The 16,983-nt window shown below is 35.7% G+C and overlaps 1 non-coding gene across 1 annotated transcript; it reads left to right on the plus strand.

Annotated features, from left to right (window-relative positions):
- The first annotated feature begins 15,454 nt into the window (after positions 1–15,454).
- On the plus strand, positions 15,455–15,561 carry LOC118914805 (U6 spliceosomal RNA). The gene has a single exon (XR_005025767.1). It is a non-coding gene; the product is annotated as a U6 spliceosomal RNA (small nuclear RNA).
- The last annotated feature ends 1,422 nt before the right edge of the window (positions 15,562–16,983 follow it).

Below are 16,983 nucleotides of genomic sequence, written 5' to 3' on the forward strand. Positions count from 1 at the left end.
CAACAAAATATTAGCAAACAGAATTCAAAAATACATCAAAAGGATCGTACACCATGACCAAGTGGGATTCATCCCAGGGATGCAAGGATGGTACAACATTCGAAAATCCATCAACATCATGCACCACATCAACAAAAAGGACAAAAACAACATGATAATCTCCATAGATGCTGAAAAAGCATTTGACAAAATTCAACATCCATTCATGATAAAAACTCTCAACAAAATGGGCATAGAGGGGAAGTACCTCAACATAATAAAGGCCATCTATGATAAACCCACAGCTAACATCATACTGAACAGTGAGAGTCTGAAAGCTTTTCCTCTGTGATCAGGAACAAGACAGGGATGCCCACTCTCCCCACTGTTATTCAACTTAGTACTGGAGGTCCTAGCCATGGCAATCAGACAAAACAAAGAAATACAAGGAATCCAGATTGGTAAAGAAGAAGTCAAACCGTTACTATTTGCAGATGACATGATATTGTACATAAAAAACCCTAAAGACTCCACTGCTAAACTACTAGAACTAATATAGGAATTCAGCAAAGTTGCAGGATACAAAATTAACACACAGAAATCTGTAGCTTTCCTTTACACTAACAATGAACTAATAGAAAGAGAAATCAGGAGAACAATTCCATTCCCAATAGCATCATAAAGAATAAAATACCTAGGAATAAAGCTAACCAAGGAAGTGAAAGATCTATACCCTGAAAACTGCAAGACACTCTTAAGAGAAATTAAAGAGGTCACTAACAAATGGAAACTCATCCCCTGATCCTGGCTGGGAAGAAACAGTATCGTCAAAATGGCCATCCTACCCAAAGCAATATACAGATTCAATGCAATCCCTATGAAATTACCAACAGCATTCTTCAATGAACTGGAACAAATAGTTCAAAAATTCATATGGAAACACCAAAGACCCCGAATAGCCAAAGCAATCCTGAGAAGGAAGAATAAAGCTGGGGGGATCTCGCTCCCAAACTTCAAGCTCTACTATAAAGCCACAGTAATCAAGACAATTTGGTACTGGCACAAGAACAGAGCCACAGACCAGTGGAACAGAATACAGACTCCAGACATTAACCCAAACTTATATGGCCAATTAATATTTGATAAAGGAGCCATGGACATACAATGGGGAAAGGACAGTCTCTTCAACAGATGGTGCTGGCAAAACTGGACACCTAATGTAAGAGAATGAAACTGGATCACTGTCTAAACGCATACACAAAAGTAAACTCCAAATGGATCAAAGACCTGAATGTAAGTCATGAAACCATAAAACTCTTAGAAAAAAACATAGGCAAAAATCTCATGGACATAAACATGAGTGACTTCTTCATGAACATATCTCCCCAGGCAAGGGAAACAAAGGCAAAAATGAACAAGTGGGACTATATCAAGCTGAAAAGCTTCTGTACAGCAAAGGACACCATCAATAGAACAAAAAGGTACCCTACAGTATGGGAGAATATACTTGTAAATGACAGATCTGATAAGGGGTTGACATTCAAAATGTATAAAGAGCTCACTCAACTCAACAAACAAAAACCAAATAATCCAATTAAAAATGGGCAGAGGAGCTGAACAGACAGTTCTCCAAAGAAGAAATTCAGAATGCAACAGACACATGAAAAGATGCTCCACATTGCTTGTCATCAGAGAAATGCAAATTAAAACCACAATGATATATCACCTCACAGCAGTAAGGATCGCCATCATCGAAAAGACAAACAACAACAAATGTTGACGAGGGTGTGGACAAAGGGGAACCCTTCTACACTGCTGGTGTGAATGTAAATTAGTTCAGCCATTGTGGAAAGCAGTATGGAGGTTCTTCAAAATGCTCAAAATAGACTTACCATTTGACCCAGGAATTCCACTTCTAGGAATTTACCCTAAGAATGAAGCACTCCAGTTTGAAAAAGACAGATGCACCCCTATGTTTATCGCTGCACTATTTACAATAACCAAGATATGGAAGCAACCTAAATGTCCATCAGTAGATGAATGGATAAAGAAGATGTGGTACATATATACACAATGGAATATTACTCTTTCATAAGAAAAAAACAGATCCTACCATTCGCAACAACATGGATGGAGCTAGAGGGTATTATGCTTAGTGAAATAAACCAGGCAGAGAAAGACAAATACCAAATGATTTCACTCATATGTGGAGTATAAGAACAAAGGAAAACTGAAGGAAAAAAACAGCAGCAGAATCACAGAACCCAAGAATGGACTAATAGTTACCAAAGGAAAAGGGACTGGGAAGGATGGGTGGGAAGGGAGGGATAAGGGTGGGGAAAAAGAAAGAGGGCATAACAATTCACATATATAGTGTGTGGGGGTCATGGGGAGGGCTGTGCAAAACAGAGAAGACAAGTAGTGATTTTACAGCATCTTACTACGCAGATGGACAGTGACTGTGAAGGGGTATGTGGGGGGGAGTTGGTGAAGGGGGGTACCTAGTAAACATAATGTTCTTTCTGTAATTGTAGATTAATGATACAAAAAAAAAAGAAATAATATTTGCATCTATATTCATGAAGAATTTTGGCCTGTAGTTTTCTTAGTATGTCTTTATCTGGCTTTGGTATTACATAATGTTGACCTTATAAAATGAGTTTGGAAGTATTTCCTCCTTTTCTATTTTTTAAAAGAGCTTGAGAAGGATCGGCATTAATTCTTTAAGTCTTTGGCGTACTTCACCAGGGAACTATCTGGTTTTAGGCTTTTCTTTGTTGGGAGGTATTTTTTATTACAGTCTAAATCTCCTTACTTGTCATTGGTCTATTCAGATTTCTTCATGGTTCAGTCTTGGTATGTTATATGTTTCTTGGAATTTATCCATATTTTCTAGATTATCCAATTTGTTGGCCTATAATTGTTCATAGTAGTCAGTACGATCCTTTGTGTTTCTCTGGTATGTTGTAATGCCTCCTTTTTAATTCTGATTTTATTTCTGGAGTCTTCTCCCTTCTTTACATGCTAAGTCTAGTTGAAGGTTAATCTGTTTTGTTTTTTCAAAAACTCAGCTCTTTGTTTCCTTGATCTCTTCTACTGTTTTCCTTCTCTCTATTTCATTCATTTTGCTCTGATATTTGTGATTTCCTTTCTTATGCTAATTTTGGGCTTAGCTTATTCTTAATTTTCTAGTTCCTTGATGTAAAGTTATGTTTACTGAAATCTTTCTTTTTTCTTAATGTAGCCCATTATCTCTGTAAATATCCCTTCTAAAACTGCTGTTGCAGCATTCCATATGTTTTGGGATATTGTGTTTCCTTTTTCACTTGTTTCAAGATTTTTAAAATTTTCCTTTTGATTTCTCCTTTCATACATTAGTTGTGTGGGAGTATTCTATTTGATTTTTACATATTTGTGAATTTTCCAGTTTTTCCTCTTGTTATTGATTTCTAGTTTCACAGTCAAAAAATAGTTGGTGTAACTTCAATCTTCTTAAATTAAGTAAGATTTGTTTTAGGACCTTTTTCTGTGTTATGAGCTATCCTAGAGAATGTTCCATGACCATTTAGAAGAATGTGTGTTCTACTTTTATTGGATGAAATGTTCTGTATATATCTCTTAGTGCATTTTGTATAAAAATAGTTCAAGTCAATGTTTCTCTATTAATTTTCTATCTGGATGATCTGTCCATTGTTGAATGTAGGGTATTAGAGTCTCCTACTACTATTGAATTGTTGTCTACTTCTCCCTGCAGAACTGTTAAGATTTGCTTCATATATTTAGGTGCTCTGATGTTTGATGCATATATAGCTACTTATAATTGTTATATCCTCTTGGTGATTGACCCCTTTGTCATTATTAAATGACCTTTTTTATCTCTTATTACAGTTTTAGGCTTAAAATCTATTATGTCTGATATAAGTATATCTAATCTTCCCCTCTTTTGGTTTCAACTTGGGTGAAATATTTTTTTCTATCCTTTCACTTTGAGCCTGCATGTATTTAAAGCAGAAGTGAGTCTCTTGTAGGCTGCATACATTTGGATTTTTTTTTATTCCCCCATCCAGCTACTCTATGCCTTTTGATTAGAGATTTTAATCCACTCACATTTCAAGTAATTTTTGATAGGCAAGGACTTAATAATGTCATCTCAAATTATTTTATGGCTGTTTTTTAGGTCATTTGTTTCTTTCTTCCTCTTTTGCTGCCTTCTGTTTTAAATTGATAATTTTCCTTTGCAGTATGCTTTGATTCCTCTCCCTTTATCTTTCATGTATATACTATGAGTTTTTGATTTGTGCTTTACATGAGGCTTACATAAAGTATAGTTATAACAATACGTTTTACATATAACAACTTGATTTGATTGCAGTTAAAAAAGTTTATCCTTTACTCCCCCTACTTTTATTTTTGATGTCACAATTTATTCCCTTTTTATATTTTGTATTCCTTAAGACATTGTTGTAGCTTTAGTTATTTTTAATAAAGTATTTTTGTCTTTATAAAGTATTTTTCTCCTTTAGCTTTTATACTAGAGTTATATGTTTATACACCATCATGTTAGAATATTAGGGTATCCTGAATTTGACTATATGTTTAACTTAACCAGTTTATAGAAATCTGAGAAATCTTCTCATAGGTTTCTGGGGGTTCCTTTGTCATTTATAAGATTCCTTTGCTGCTTTTAAGATATTCTGTCTTTGATTTTGACAGTTTTATTATAATGTGTCTTTGATAAGATCTCTTTGAGTTTTTATTTGTGACCTATGAGCTTGATGAAAATGAATATCCAAATATCTCTAATTTGGGAAGTTCTCAGCCATTATTTTAAATAAGCTCTCCACCCCATTCTCCCTCTCTTCATCTGCAACTGTAATAATTAGAAGATTGTTTCTTTGAGAGTATCCAGAGATCAAAAAACCTTTCTTCACTCTTTTTCATTCTTTTTTTTTCCCTCTGACTAGATAATTTCAAAGATCCTATCCTCTCATTAATAGATTCTTTCTTCTGTTTGATCCACACTGTTTTTGGTGCTCTCTACTAGATTTTAAATTTCATTCATTGTCATCCTCAGCTCCAGAATTTCTGTTTGGTTCTCTTTTATGATTTCTCTTTGTTAAACTTCTCATTTTTTTTCCATGTAATATTTTCCTGATTTCACTGAATTGTCTTTCTGTGTTTGCTTCTAACCCATTGCAATTTAGATTTTTTGAATTCTGATATTTTGAATTCTTCTTGGGCTAAAGTGAAGATCTCCATGTTTTGGGGGTTGGTTACAGGAAGATTATTGTGAGCTCTTTGTGGCATCACGTTTCCTTGATTATTCATTTTTCTTGAAGTCTGGCATTGCTGTTTTCACATTTACAGTAGTAGTCATCTATTTCAGTCTTTATTAACTGAGTTTGGGAGAGAAATACTTCCCAGTAACCCTGCTGGGGATTCTGAGGCTCTCTTAGACCTCAGATGGATATGCCTGCTTCCTGTTTCTTGATTCCTCTTGTGGGGAAATTCTTGAGCTCATATTCCTTTCTCAGTCTTGCAGTGTAGCAGGCTGGGTGCTGCCAGACTCTCTTTTGCTTTCCCAAAAATGGAGGTAAATCTCAAGTTTGTCATCTCTCCCTAGCTCACAGGCTCTGGCTGACTTTCTGCATGTGTTCATTAGCTATCTGTCAAAGCTTGCTCTCACTGTTGGGGCCATGCACAGAGAGCTGGCCACATGATGGGGGTGTGTGGGTGAGATATGCAAAGCACTGGGGGTGCCCACTGGCTGATAGTAGGGAATCTGTGGGTAGAATCATCCCCAGCAGCTCATGAGTGGTCTTTTGATGAAGTCTTCAATATGGGTAATAGGATCCATGTCCCTTTAGTGCTCTCTGAGAGTCCTATCTTCTGTTCTTCTAGATTCTTTGTGGTCCCCAGTGTTGTAGCTCATGACTTGGTACTCTGGATTAGGTGAGAGAGAAATGGGTTTCTTTGGAAGGCTCCAAACTTCTGGGCAATCTAAGTAGTCACTTGCACACCTTTCCTTTCCTCCACAGGAGAATTCATGGGCTGAGAAATTCTTTCTTGGCACTGAGCTGTGCTATCTTGGGTGAGAGATGATGTGCATAAAGTCAAACTGTTTCTTTTATCCTATCCAATGTATCCAAGCTTGTAATTTTTATTTTTTTTGACAGTGGTGTTCTGGAACTTCTCTGTTAGAAAGCTGTACTTCTACAAAAGCTCCTTCATTCACAGGTGATTTCCTAACCAGTGTTCTCTATGGGCTCCTGGACCTCAACTGAGAGAGGCTAGATCAGTTCACAGCTCACAGAAGGGACCACAGTTGGAACCAAGGTGTGTGTTATGATTACCCAGTGCATAGGGGGCAAGAGTCTTCCTGGGTCCCTGGAAGTATGGTGCTGGACCCCACAGTTCTACGAAGGTATTTCTGTCTGTGGATGGATGTCAAATTATTTTTTTTGTGGGTAGGGATATGATCAGGTATGTTTTATTCAACCATGTTGCTGTATCACTTCAGGGAGATCCTTAATTCTGGGTTTTAAGAAAAGTATATGAAAAGATTTAAGGATAGTTGAAACTTCACTACTATGAACGAACAATTATGTTATTCACTAGCAATTATTCTTAGTAGACACTTGTGAGAGATTTTTCCTTGTAGGTTATTCTCATTTTCTTGTACGTATACCTTGAATTGACCCTGGAAAATATCCTTCCCACCTGGTCAGTCATGTAATTTATGTGGGGTTGTGTCCATCACCAAGCCTTGCTGAGGGCTGTTAACTTCATACAAACATATAACCTAGTGATTGCTTCAGGGAATGTAAGGATATAAGAGTATATTATTTTGGCAAATATTCACATAATCATATCCACATGCAAGGATTCTTCCCCATCTCAATGATGTTCATCTTAATCTATGTGACATATTTTGGCCAATGGCAATGGAATATGAAAAGGATCTATACCACACCCAAGCAATTGGTTTAAATGTGATCTTCCTGTATGTCAGATTAGGAGTGTATAAGTCAGGGTTCAAAAGTGGACAGTTATTAAACATTTTATAGGATAAGGAGTTTGTTTTAAGGGTTTGAATTTATATAAATGCAGTAGCAGAAGAAGAACTGAAGGTCTAAACAGATATTTTGAGGATCAGAGAAAAAGTCATTAATGAGTTTGAGAAGTCAAGCCCACCTGACTACAGAAGGGGAAACTTTAGAGAGGGCTTTTGCCTTGTGCCTCTGTAATCAACCATGTACAGGTGAGCCTGAGACCACCATTGGCCAACAGGATAACATTCAAGACGAATAATGAAATGCAGAGCAAAAAGGAACAAGAATAATTTAGAGTGCATGTATCTATCATGGCATCTAACTAAGATATTTTTCAGAAATTTATGGCCACTATTCACTTCTGTCTTGCAGTACCAAGCAAAGTTCTCTTCTTGCCAACTTAAACGTGGAGCTTTAGAGAGAAGAAGACTCTGGAAATGAAATGACAGCTTAAGAAAGATGAATAGTATAAGATACTGCAACAGGTATGTGCCATATTGGGACCATTCCTCCAAATTGGATCAGAAAGAAGAATACATGGAGTGGAACTACATCTGGCACAGAGTTTCAGGCAACCAGAAGCTCTTATATAACATGAATAAGAAATACATATTTGATGTAGTAAGTCCCTGAGATGTTGGAGATTTTTGTTATTATAGTACACTTGACTAAGAGTGCAATTGTTACTGAAAGTGAGGGGCTGCCTAAACAAAAAGCCAAAAATATATAACATTTCTTTTTTTGTTGGCTAGATAGAAACCATAAATCTGGAGGAAGAGTGATCCATATTTGCAATGGTATATCATAAGCACAATGGATAATTTGAAAGACAAATAATGAAATAACAAAATTGAGTCTTTGAGTGAACACATTGTGAAAAAGAGTGTTCTTAGTGTGAGCTGGTTATCTATCTATTAGCTGCATTTAATAAAGTTCTATAAAAAGGATATGAGCTCAAGTAAAGGTGGGTCTTTTTAAAAAAAAGGAGGAAAAAACAAAATAGAGAACTTTTGAGACATAGATTGGGAAATAGATCTTTTTTCCCCCTAATATTTTTTAAAATGTTGATAATTTATATAAACCACAAAAGCTACTTAATACCAAGATTAAAATAGTCTCAGAGGGAAAAAAATCATGTGAGATTCCCTGGCAAAGGATGGGATCTGGAGAACCCATGAATAAGCTTGAGTAAAAGGGAGTATTTTTCTTTGCATTGACAAGCCTAAAAGAACCAATACCCAATTATATTTGTGCCAGGCACCAGAGGTTTCCCTATCTTTCACCTCTTCCCCTGCATCAATCCTTGAAGACCTAGACACAGTCCAGGGAGTGGGGAAGCAGGGAACCTCAGATTGAAAAAAACAAGAAACAGATCACATCACCTTTTCAACTGTAGCAACCAGTCTGAGAGCAGGCCTAGTTTGCAAATTCAAGACATTTAGACTCTAGACAACTGTTTTTTATTGCATATATGCATTTGTGAACTTCTAGCAAATACTTTGTCCAATTCCAAGAACCTGTGCCTGATAGGTTGGGAATCATCTGTTGGAGAATATATATTGTAGTTCAATCCAAAGGGCTGCTTTTCTAGTTATTTCTTAAATAAATCAGAATGTAGTTCTCTTGCCTCTCCAGCATTTTCTTCTACCATGCTTTGTCATTTCTTGGATTTGTCAGAATCATTTAAGCCCTCCTATAGCTTCACTCTTATCTCTCTTGCTGTTATTCTGTTAAATATGCATTTAGATCCTGTTAAACAGCTCTTTGCTGTTCCTTGGACTCATATTGTACTCACTTTTTTGCTTCTTTGTAAATGATTCTCTTATTTAGTCAGAATTGATTCTCCCTTCTTTGAAACCTTGCTATCACATTATGGCTTATGTTATTTAACATGTTCTATGTTGTACTATGACTGTTTTGGTATTGCTGTAGTTCTTTAATTAGTAGGCTAATATACATGCATATTCATTTGTAAAAATGCCAACAATGTAATAGTAAAAATTGTAAAACTACCCTAATTTGGTCTCCCATTTCTATTCCACAATATAATATCCTTAAAGCTTTGATGTTTATCTTCAAATTCCATATTTGTTAAATAGTACTTCATAGTTGCAAAGTTGCTGTGAGGCTTACTGAGATTGTCAGTGAAAAACACATACCACAATACCTGCCACGGTACTTGTTATTTTATCATGCTTCATTATTGCTAACAGCCTTTCAGATTATTCTCTAAGCACTATAAGTATTCTTTAAGTATTTTTATCATATGCATGTCTTTATATATATGCACATAATCTTTCCTTTTGAAAAATATAAAAATATGAACAGCCTACACGTTGCAAATTCCCATGTCAAACTTTTAGTTTTACATTTCTCATTTCTTTGCTGTAAAAAAATGTTGCATTAGATCTACCTTTATATTTTTCTTTGTGTTTAAATATTTCTGAAGGATAGGATCTTAGTAATGAAATTGCTATATCAAAAGCTATTTTATATTTCGATAGATACCATGAAACATTACCCTATTGGAGCCTATTTCACCACACCCTTACCAACATTTGCTACCATCGTTTTTTTTTTTTTTGGTCATTCAGTGGAAAAAGATATCTCATTATTGTGTTGGTTTACAATTCTTTGATCACAAACAATTCCAAGAATCTTCAAATATGATTGTTTTCTATATATTTGTTTTTTCTGTTAACTGCCTGTTTAATTTTCCAGTTTTAAATAGGGTTGTTGTCTTTTCTTTATTTTTGGAGTATTCTCCCACATTACCTAGTACAGATATGCATGACCACCATCTTCAAGTTTTATAAGAAAATATCCTTGAAATATTTATTATAATTAGGTGGATTTATAAAATATATTGGGGAGAATTAACTTTTTAATACATTGAGTCTGACTATCCATAATTAGGAGATTCTCTGTTACTCATCTGTGTTTTTATTTCAACAGTTATCACAGGGTCATGAATATTTTCTTGCACTCTTGTTTACTTGAATTGTATGAAGTGATATATAGTTTGGCTCCTGTGTGTATATGTATGCATGTGTGTGTGTGCGCTTGTGTGTTTGTGTATGTGTGTATTTCTAATTTGGAAAATTCAGTTATATGAGCCCTCCTTTTGTTAGCAGGGAAAGAAGGAGGATGAGGAAATATTAAATTTCAATGTTGGAATTAGTGCTTCTTTAGGGCTCATATCTTTTCATAAAAAATAAGAATAGGGTAAAAGATAAATTGAAGTATGAATGTGAGATATCTTTATTAGTGTAATAATTTTAACTTTGACATGACTTTAAATTAAACTATACGTGTTTCTTATCTGTTTACATTATTTGTATAATAGCAATAGCTCAACATGGCTGTGTATTACAGAAATGTAATGTTCTGAAACCCCATTTCTCCTTTCCATTATATACGTGTGTAACAAACTTAAGGTGAAATTGAATAAGTCTGATAAAGCTCTGTATTTAAAAATTATTTCAACTAACCCTGTTCCATTAGGGAAGCATGACTATCATTTTAGTGACATCTCCATGTTTTAAAGTCTTTTCTTTTTGAGTTCTGATAACTTCTTGGACAAATGTTTGTGATGGTAATAATTAGCTGTTACCCATCTTTTTTTGTGGAAGGTGAAAGATCAGATCTTAAGACATGGCGTAAATGGCTTTGAATTTACAACAGGAATTAACAACAGGAATAATTTACTGCCAGTGAGAAAGGGTAATTGCCATGGAGGTGTTTCTGAGCATCTCTGCTCCTGACAAAAGAGCTCCACATATACTATTTGGAAGTATAAGTTTTCCTTTACTGATTTTATTGGGATTCCCATAAACCAAACATGTAGATCAGAGCAGAACAATAAATACTTTCTTATAAATCTTCACAATTTGGGTATATTTGGTAACTGGTGTTTCTTTTTCAGATCACCAACTTTAATAAAGCTTGGATAGTTATAGGATGGGATATTTCAAAAATAAATAAAAGCTGCATCAGAGTCTGGAATGATTTAAAATATTTTCTTTGATATGATTCCCAAATTCTTTATGAAAGTAAAGTAATAATGCAGAAATAAAACATGGTGTTGCATGTCTAAAACTTTTATAATGAGCCTGACTTTGAAACTGAGTGGAATGACTAAGAGATCAAAGGTTTAATGACTTAAGTTTCTATTTTTTTTCTTTTGAAAAGGCTAGTGTTCTATGGAGAAAGTAAAACAATTTATACTTCAAAACAAAGTCATATATTTAGTCAAGGATATAATATTGGTTATCTTACAGTGAAGACTCATAGGTACTATGAGATTGAATTTCACTTCTTTTCATTTTTATTTTTACTGCATTCGTCAAAGTAGTTTAGAAACAGTTGGTGAAGTCTGTGCTAAAACAAAACAAAACAAAACAAAAAAAGAGGAAGACAATTGTGAAAATAGTAATACTAAAACATAATATTAAATGAAATGTTATAAAAGCATATTTTTTAGCTGAATATGCAGGAAAGCACTGTTATATGTTGTAAAAGAGTGAAACTATCAAATACCTTTTTCTTCCTGGGTGTAAAAGTTCTTTCATTTTAACACAGCAGATTGTGTGTTTAGGAGGAGTTGCTGCTGGCAATGGATAATCTCAAAGAAATAAAAGATCAAATTGATTTGGCTTTGTAAAATAGTCTTGATTTTGACTTTTGTAATACATTTATCTTCCTATATGGTTTTTCAGGGGAATCATTTCTAACCAGATTGCATTGTCTGGGCATGGACAAACTGAAATAATTACTCATGGGGTGATCAAACTGTAATTCTTGACCATGACTCCTTTCTCATGCAACACTCTCAGATCATCTGCTGAAATCAATTACTTCTGTAGTTTGTGTAATACTGGGAATCCCAGGGATTCACACACTTGAGAATGCACCTGAAACACCTGGAGAACTTGTGGAACCACTGAAGGCAGGGGCCCTTCCCTGGGAGTAGATGAGGGTTAAAGCCTGGGGTTTGGATATCTAACAGCTCTCAGGTGATGCTAATAGAGCAGCTTTGGTTTATAAACCTTGCTTGGTTTCTAGTATCTGCATTTTCTTCTCTCTTCAGACCTGAAGGTACCTGTGTCTGAAACTCAGGGTATAGAATTTCTTATTTTCATCTTCAGGATCAATGGAAATCTAAGCAGGAAGTATATACTAATCCAGTCCTCAAGAAGCCAACATGGAGCTTCTACATGTTGCTGAACAGTTCCAGTTCAGAAGGTGACTTTAAAATTCTTAATTATTCTCAAGTATACCAGCCTTCTTCCTTTGCAGTCTCCTTTGCGTCTTTTATTTTGTTCCAGTAGTCTCCTACTATATCTTCTGCCTCCATTCTCTTCTTTATGTAATAGATTTTATATGTTTACCCAGATGAATTTTCCAAAACAATGCTTTGCCTGTACATCTTCCTGAGTGATTAGGTGAATTAAAATATATGAATGTTTTAAAGATTTTAATGTATTATTGAGATTGTAATTATGCTTAAAATCCTGTAATTGCTTCTGATGCCTAAAGATATTTCCCAACTATTGACCTATAAACTGAGAAGGTGATATTTCTTTCTAGAGCATGCTGCTCCTTTATTACATCTCTTAGGTCTTGATGTAGTTGCTGCCCAGATTCTCTCTACTGCATTCATGCCAAGGAATTTAGATTATTTACTTGTTGACAGTAGACTTAAGGTTTGGAAATGTGGGTGAGAAACAGTGAAATCCTTAATAGGAAATTTAAGTCTCCCTTCATTTTCCTTTTTATGTCTCAACTTCTCTCCTGGTCTGTTCTCTGGAGAAGCTGTGTTTTACTCACTCCCAGACACACTTATAAATGATTGTGTGACACCTTTCTGCTGCATGAAGTTCACTCTTGAATTTCATTACCTCATTCACATATCGATCCTTACTTTAAACTACTGCATAATCCCTCACCCTGTGTGGATAAAATAAGAGTGCCTGTGGCCAGGATTCTCACCTGGCACTGGTTGACTAGCTCACTGCACACCTGTGGGCAATACATGGCTGTTGACTCTATATAAAGAGTTCCACCCAGTGCTCTGGGCATGACATGGCGGCAGGTCTCCAAGGCTACAGGAGAGCAGAGCAGAGGCTGGAGTGGTGGCAGTGCTGAGGACAGAGGCCCAGAGGACAGCTGTGTGGGATGGCTGTGCAGGCAGAGAGGCGCAGAGGACGGCTGTACAGAGGGAGGCCCCAAAGATGGCTGTGCAGACAGAGGAGCTCAGAGGCAGAGACAGGCTTGTTACATGCTGACTCACTCTGAGTGAATGAATGGGATTCTAGTGACTGAACTGTCACCTGGAAATAAAGTTGGGTATAACCCTTTCACCCCAAGAACATTTTACTGTCAGTTTCCTTGGTCACATTGAATCCATAGCGAACTTGTCATGTGCTGAAACCCATTGGCAAGACACCCTGTAGGTCCTGTGAATTTTTTCCTGAGCTTTTCCAAACCCCTAAAATGTCTCTGAATCTGAAATGTTTCTTTTATTCTTTGAACCCATTTGAGTAAAACTTTGCTGCCTATATCAGTTAGAACTTCTGTGACTTGTGCTATTGTAGTTAATATGTCTTGGGGAAAAATGGTAGTTCCTATGGCCAGGATCCTCACCAGACCCTATTTGATGATGTAATTGGCCTACTGCAAGGCTAATGCTTCCACACCTGTAGGGAGTGAGCTATTATTGACTGAGTCACTATATAAAGAGCTCTGCTAAGTGCTCTGAGTGAAGGCAGAAATGGAGGAGGATTAAGGACCTGCAGACTGCTGGATGCAGATGTGATTCTAGTAATTGACCAACTGCCAGGAGAATAAAGCCGGGTAATAAACCCTTTCAGCCCAAAAACATTCTGTTGTTATTTCTTGGTCTCACTGAGTCCATAGTGAACTTGCCTAGGGCTGGCACTCTCAGGCAAGACAGTGTCTTTACAAGTAATGTTTGATATTGATTTTTTAAAAAAGACTAAGAAAATCGGCAATGACTTAGTGTCTTGTTGAAACAGAATTAGAACTAAAATTTTGGGCTTTTGAATTTAAAGCTATTTTCTAACTTGGTGCTAGTAATCTTGAAGTGAAAGAAGACTAAAAAGCTATAAAAGAGCCTATGTCAGTACCTTTTGTCTCAGAAGACTGGTTTGGACCTCTGTGATATCTGCCACAGGCATGGTGTCTTATCACCACCTTCCTCATGATTTTCTCAGGCCAACACTACAGGAATTAATAGTTATGATTATATCCTTTGAATATTTCTTATAACACAGTGAAGAACTGTACTTGAGGTATGTGTCTATGGGCTTATATTTATCTCTCCACATCTTAATGGGATAATGCTAATTATGTTTTAAATAGTTATATGTCATTTTTAGTGTTTACATTCATAAATATTTACATATCATTAGAACACTAAAAAGTTTAATGCACATTTAATTTAATTCATGAGCAAATTTTAAGGTCCTAATTAATTCAGCTTTTCTTCCTCAATTTTGCATCTATTTCATTTTTTTTTCAATTTAGGGTTGACCCCTTATTTTTCACTTTAAAACTTCCCTACTAATTTTCTTAGTTGTTAGAATGAGGTGGTTGCATAAATGCAGTTAATTACTTTATTACCTTCACCTCCTTAAAATGTAATGAGAAACAAGAGTAGTAAATGGGAGAAAAATTTGGCCTTGGTCTACTGCAATACACCCTGTGAGGCATCCATATTAGCAAATGGCTTAAGTAGCTTGATTAACTTGACTAGTCAAATTAATTGGTCAAAGAAAGCAGCAAATTCCAAAAAGGGTTGGCTTGAGTAGTTTTTCTTGGTAGTCAAACCCAACTGAAAGCTACAAAATATAAAATTCAATTGCTATGGATACAGCACATTCAGGAAGATGTGAACACTGTAGCAGCATGGCTGCATTTAGAGATTTTGTTTTGTATGTCAAAGGAAGAAAACCAATAGACGTCTCTCTTAAAATGTTCAGGATTGTTAATAAAAAGGGGGAAACTTTGGCACAAATTAGCACGATCAATCATGAGTTTTTATCTCTTTAGTAAGATATAGAAGAATTTGCAAAATCTAAAATTCTGTGCTTCTATGACACCATATTGTGACAAGTGCTCTGAATATTAAAAACTTCATTTTGAAAATAAATTTAACAAAGCAAAGAGAATGATTGACTTTTGAATGTAAAAAGAGTGACCCGTGAAAACAAATGTTTCCTCTTTCGGGAAGACTTCACTTCTTAGTTTGAAAATTCAAGTAAGTTTTGATCTTGTTGAATGCATGCATTACAATTAGTTGTAACTTGAGTGCAATTCTAAATGCCTATCTAAATACCTTGATGATTTATTCACTTCTACATATAATATGCATTAGTAACCTATAAGAATAAGCACACAAGGTGCTCACTTCAGTAGCACATATACTAAAATTCAAACAATACAGAGAAGATTAGCATGGCCCCTGTATAAGAATGACATGCAAATTCATGAAGTATTACATTTTTTAAAGTTGAATATCAATGACACTTCAATAAAAAAGAAAAGAATAAGCACACAAGAAATATTCACAAAACACTTGTTTATATTCCCAAACTTGCTTTATACAGTATAGAAAAGTACTAATTTATTTATACAGAAAATCTTTCCCAATGTTTAGCTCTAAAGGTTTCTGTATTAAAAAAGAAGAAATCGACTCATTGACCTGGCATAACATTTGGCTAAATATTTTAATCATGGGAATGTATTTTCTAAAGCTAGCCATGTGAATCTGATTTCTTGATTGGGCCCATAATTCTACACTTTCTGCCTTTGTCCCTTCTCCCTCTGTATTGGTCTGCTTGGGCTGTCCTAACAAAATATATAGACTAAAGTGACTTAAACAACATACTTATTTTCTCAGTTCTGGAGGCTGAAAGTCTAAGATAAAGGTTCTGGCTTATTTGGTTTCTGGTGAAGGCTCTCTTCCTGGCTTACAGAGGTCTAACTTCTTTTGAGTCCTCACAAGGCCCTTCGTTAGTATGTGCACGTGCAGACAGAGAAATTAAGAGATCTATGGTATCTCTTATAAGGACACTAATCCTATTGGATGGGGGCCCCACCTTTATGACTTAATTTAACCTTAATTTCTTGAGAGGCACCATCTCTAAATATAGCTACACTGGGGGTTAGGGCTTTGACGTATGAATTAGGAGGTCAAACACTTTCAGTCTATAACACCCTTTTTATTTCCCTTTTCTTAGAAAACATGTCTTCCTTTCACGCTCTATGACCAGCAACTTTCCTTTTGAAGCTATATGGGGTATGTTCTTCCTTCTGGTTTTTCCATTATTGAAATGCACCACACTGCTACTCAAAAAACCAACTGTATAGGTGCTGTATTACATGGCACCTGAAATAATCTTAACATTCTTAGAAACTGAGTCTCTTTTATAGAATCTCTCCTTTTTCCTCCTTTCCATTTTCTTGTGGTTGGAAAGAGAGTTTTTCTATGGGTGTGGTAGGAGAAATAAAGGACCCCCCACTCCCAAGATGTCCAGGTGTTAATCTCATGAACCTGTGAATGTTATGTTCTATCACAATAGGTAATTAAATTGCAGATGTAATTACAGTTGTTCATCAGTTGACTTTTAAACATTAGATTATCCTGAATTACCTGGCTAGGAATGTCATCACAAGATTCCTTTAAAGTAAATGTGGGAGGCAGAAGAGATGTTTAGAGTCACAGATATCAGGAAATGCTCTTCTGCTCCTCTTGAAGATGACAGAAGAGGCCAGAGAAGTATTTTCCAGAAGCTGGAAGAGGCAAGGAAATCTATTATCCTTTAACAGCTCCAGCAGGAACACAGCCCTCTGTCAAGAGCTTGGTTTTAGCCCATGTCAGACTTCAGATCTCTAGATCTGTAAGATAATAAATTGCTTATGTATTTTA

Source organism: Manis pentadactyla, chromosome 10 (assembly GCF_030020395.1).
Source record: "Manis pentadactyla isolate mManPen7 chromosome 10, mManPen7.hap1, whole genome shotgun sequence".
Lineage (NCBI taxonomy): Eukaryota > Metazoa > Chordata > Mammalia > Pholidota > Manidae > Manis > Manis pentadactyla.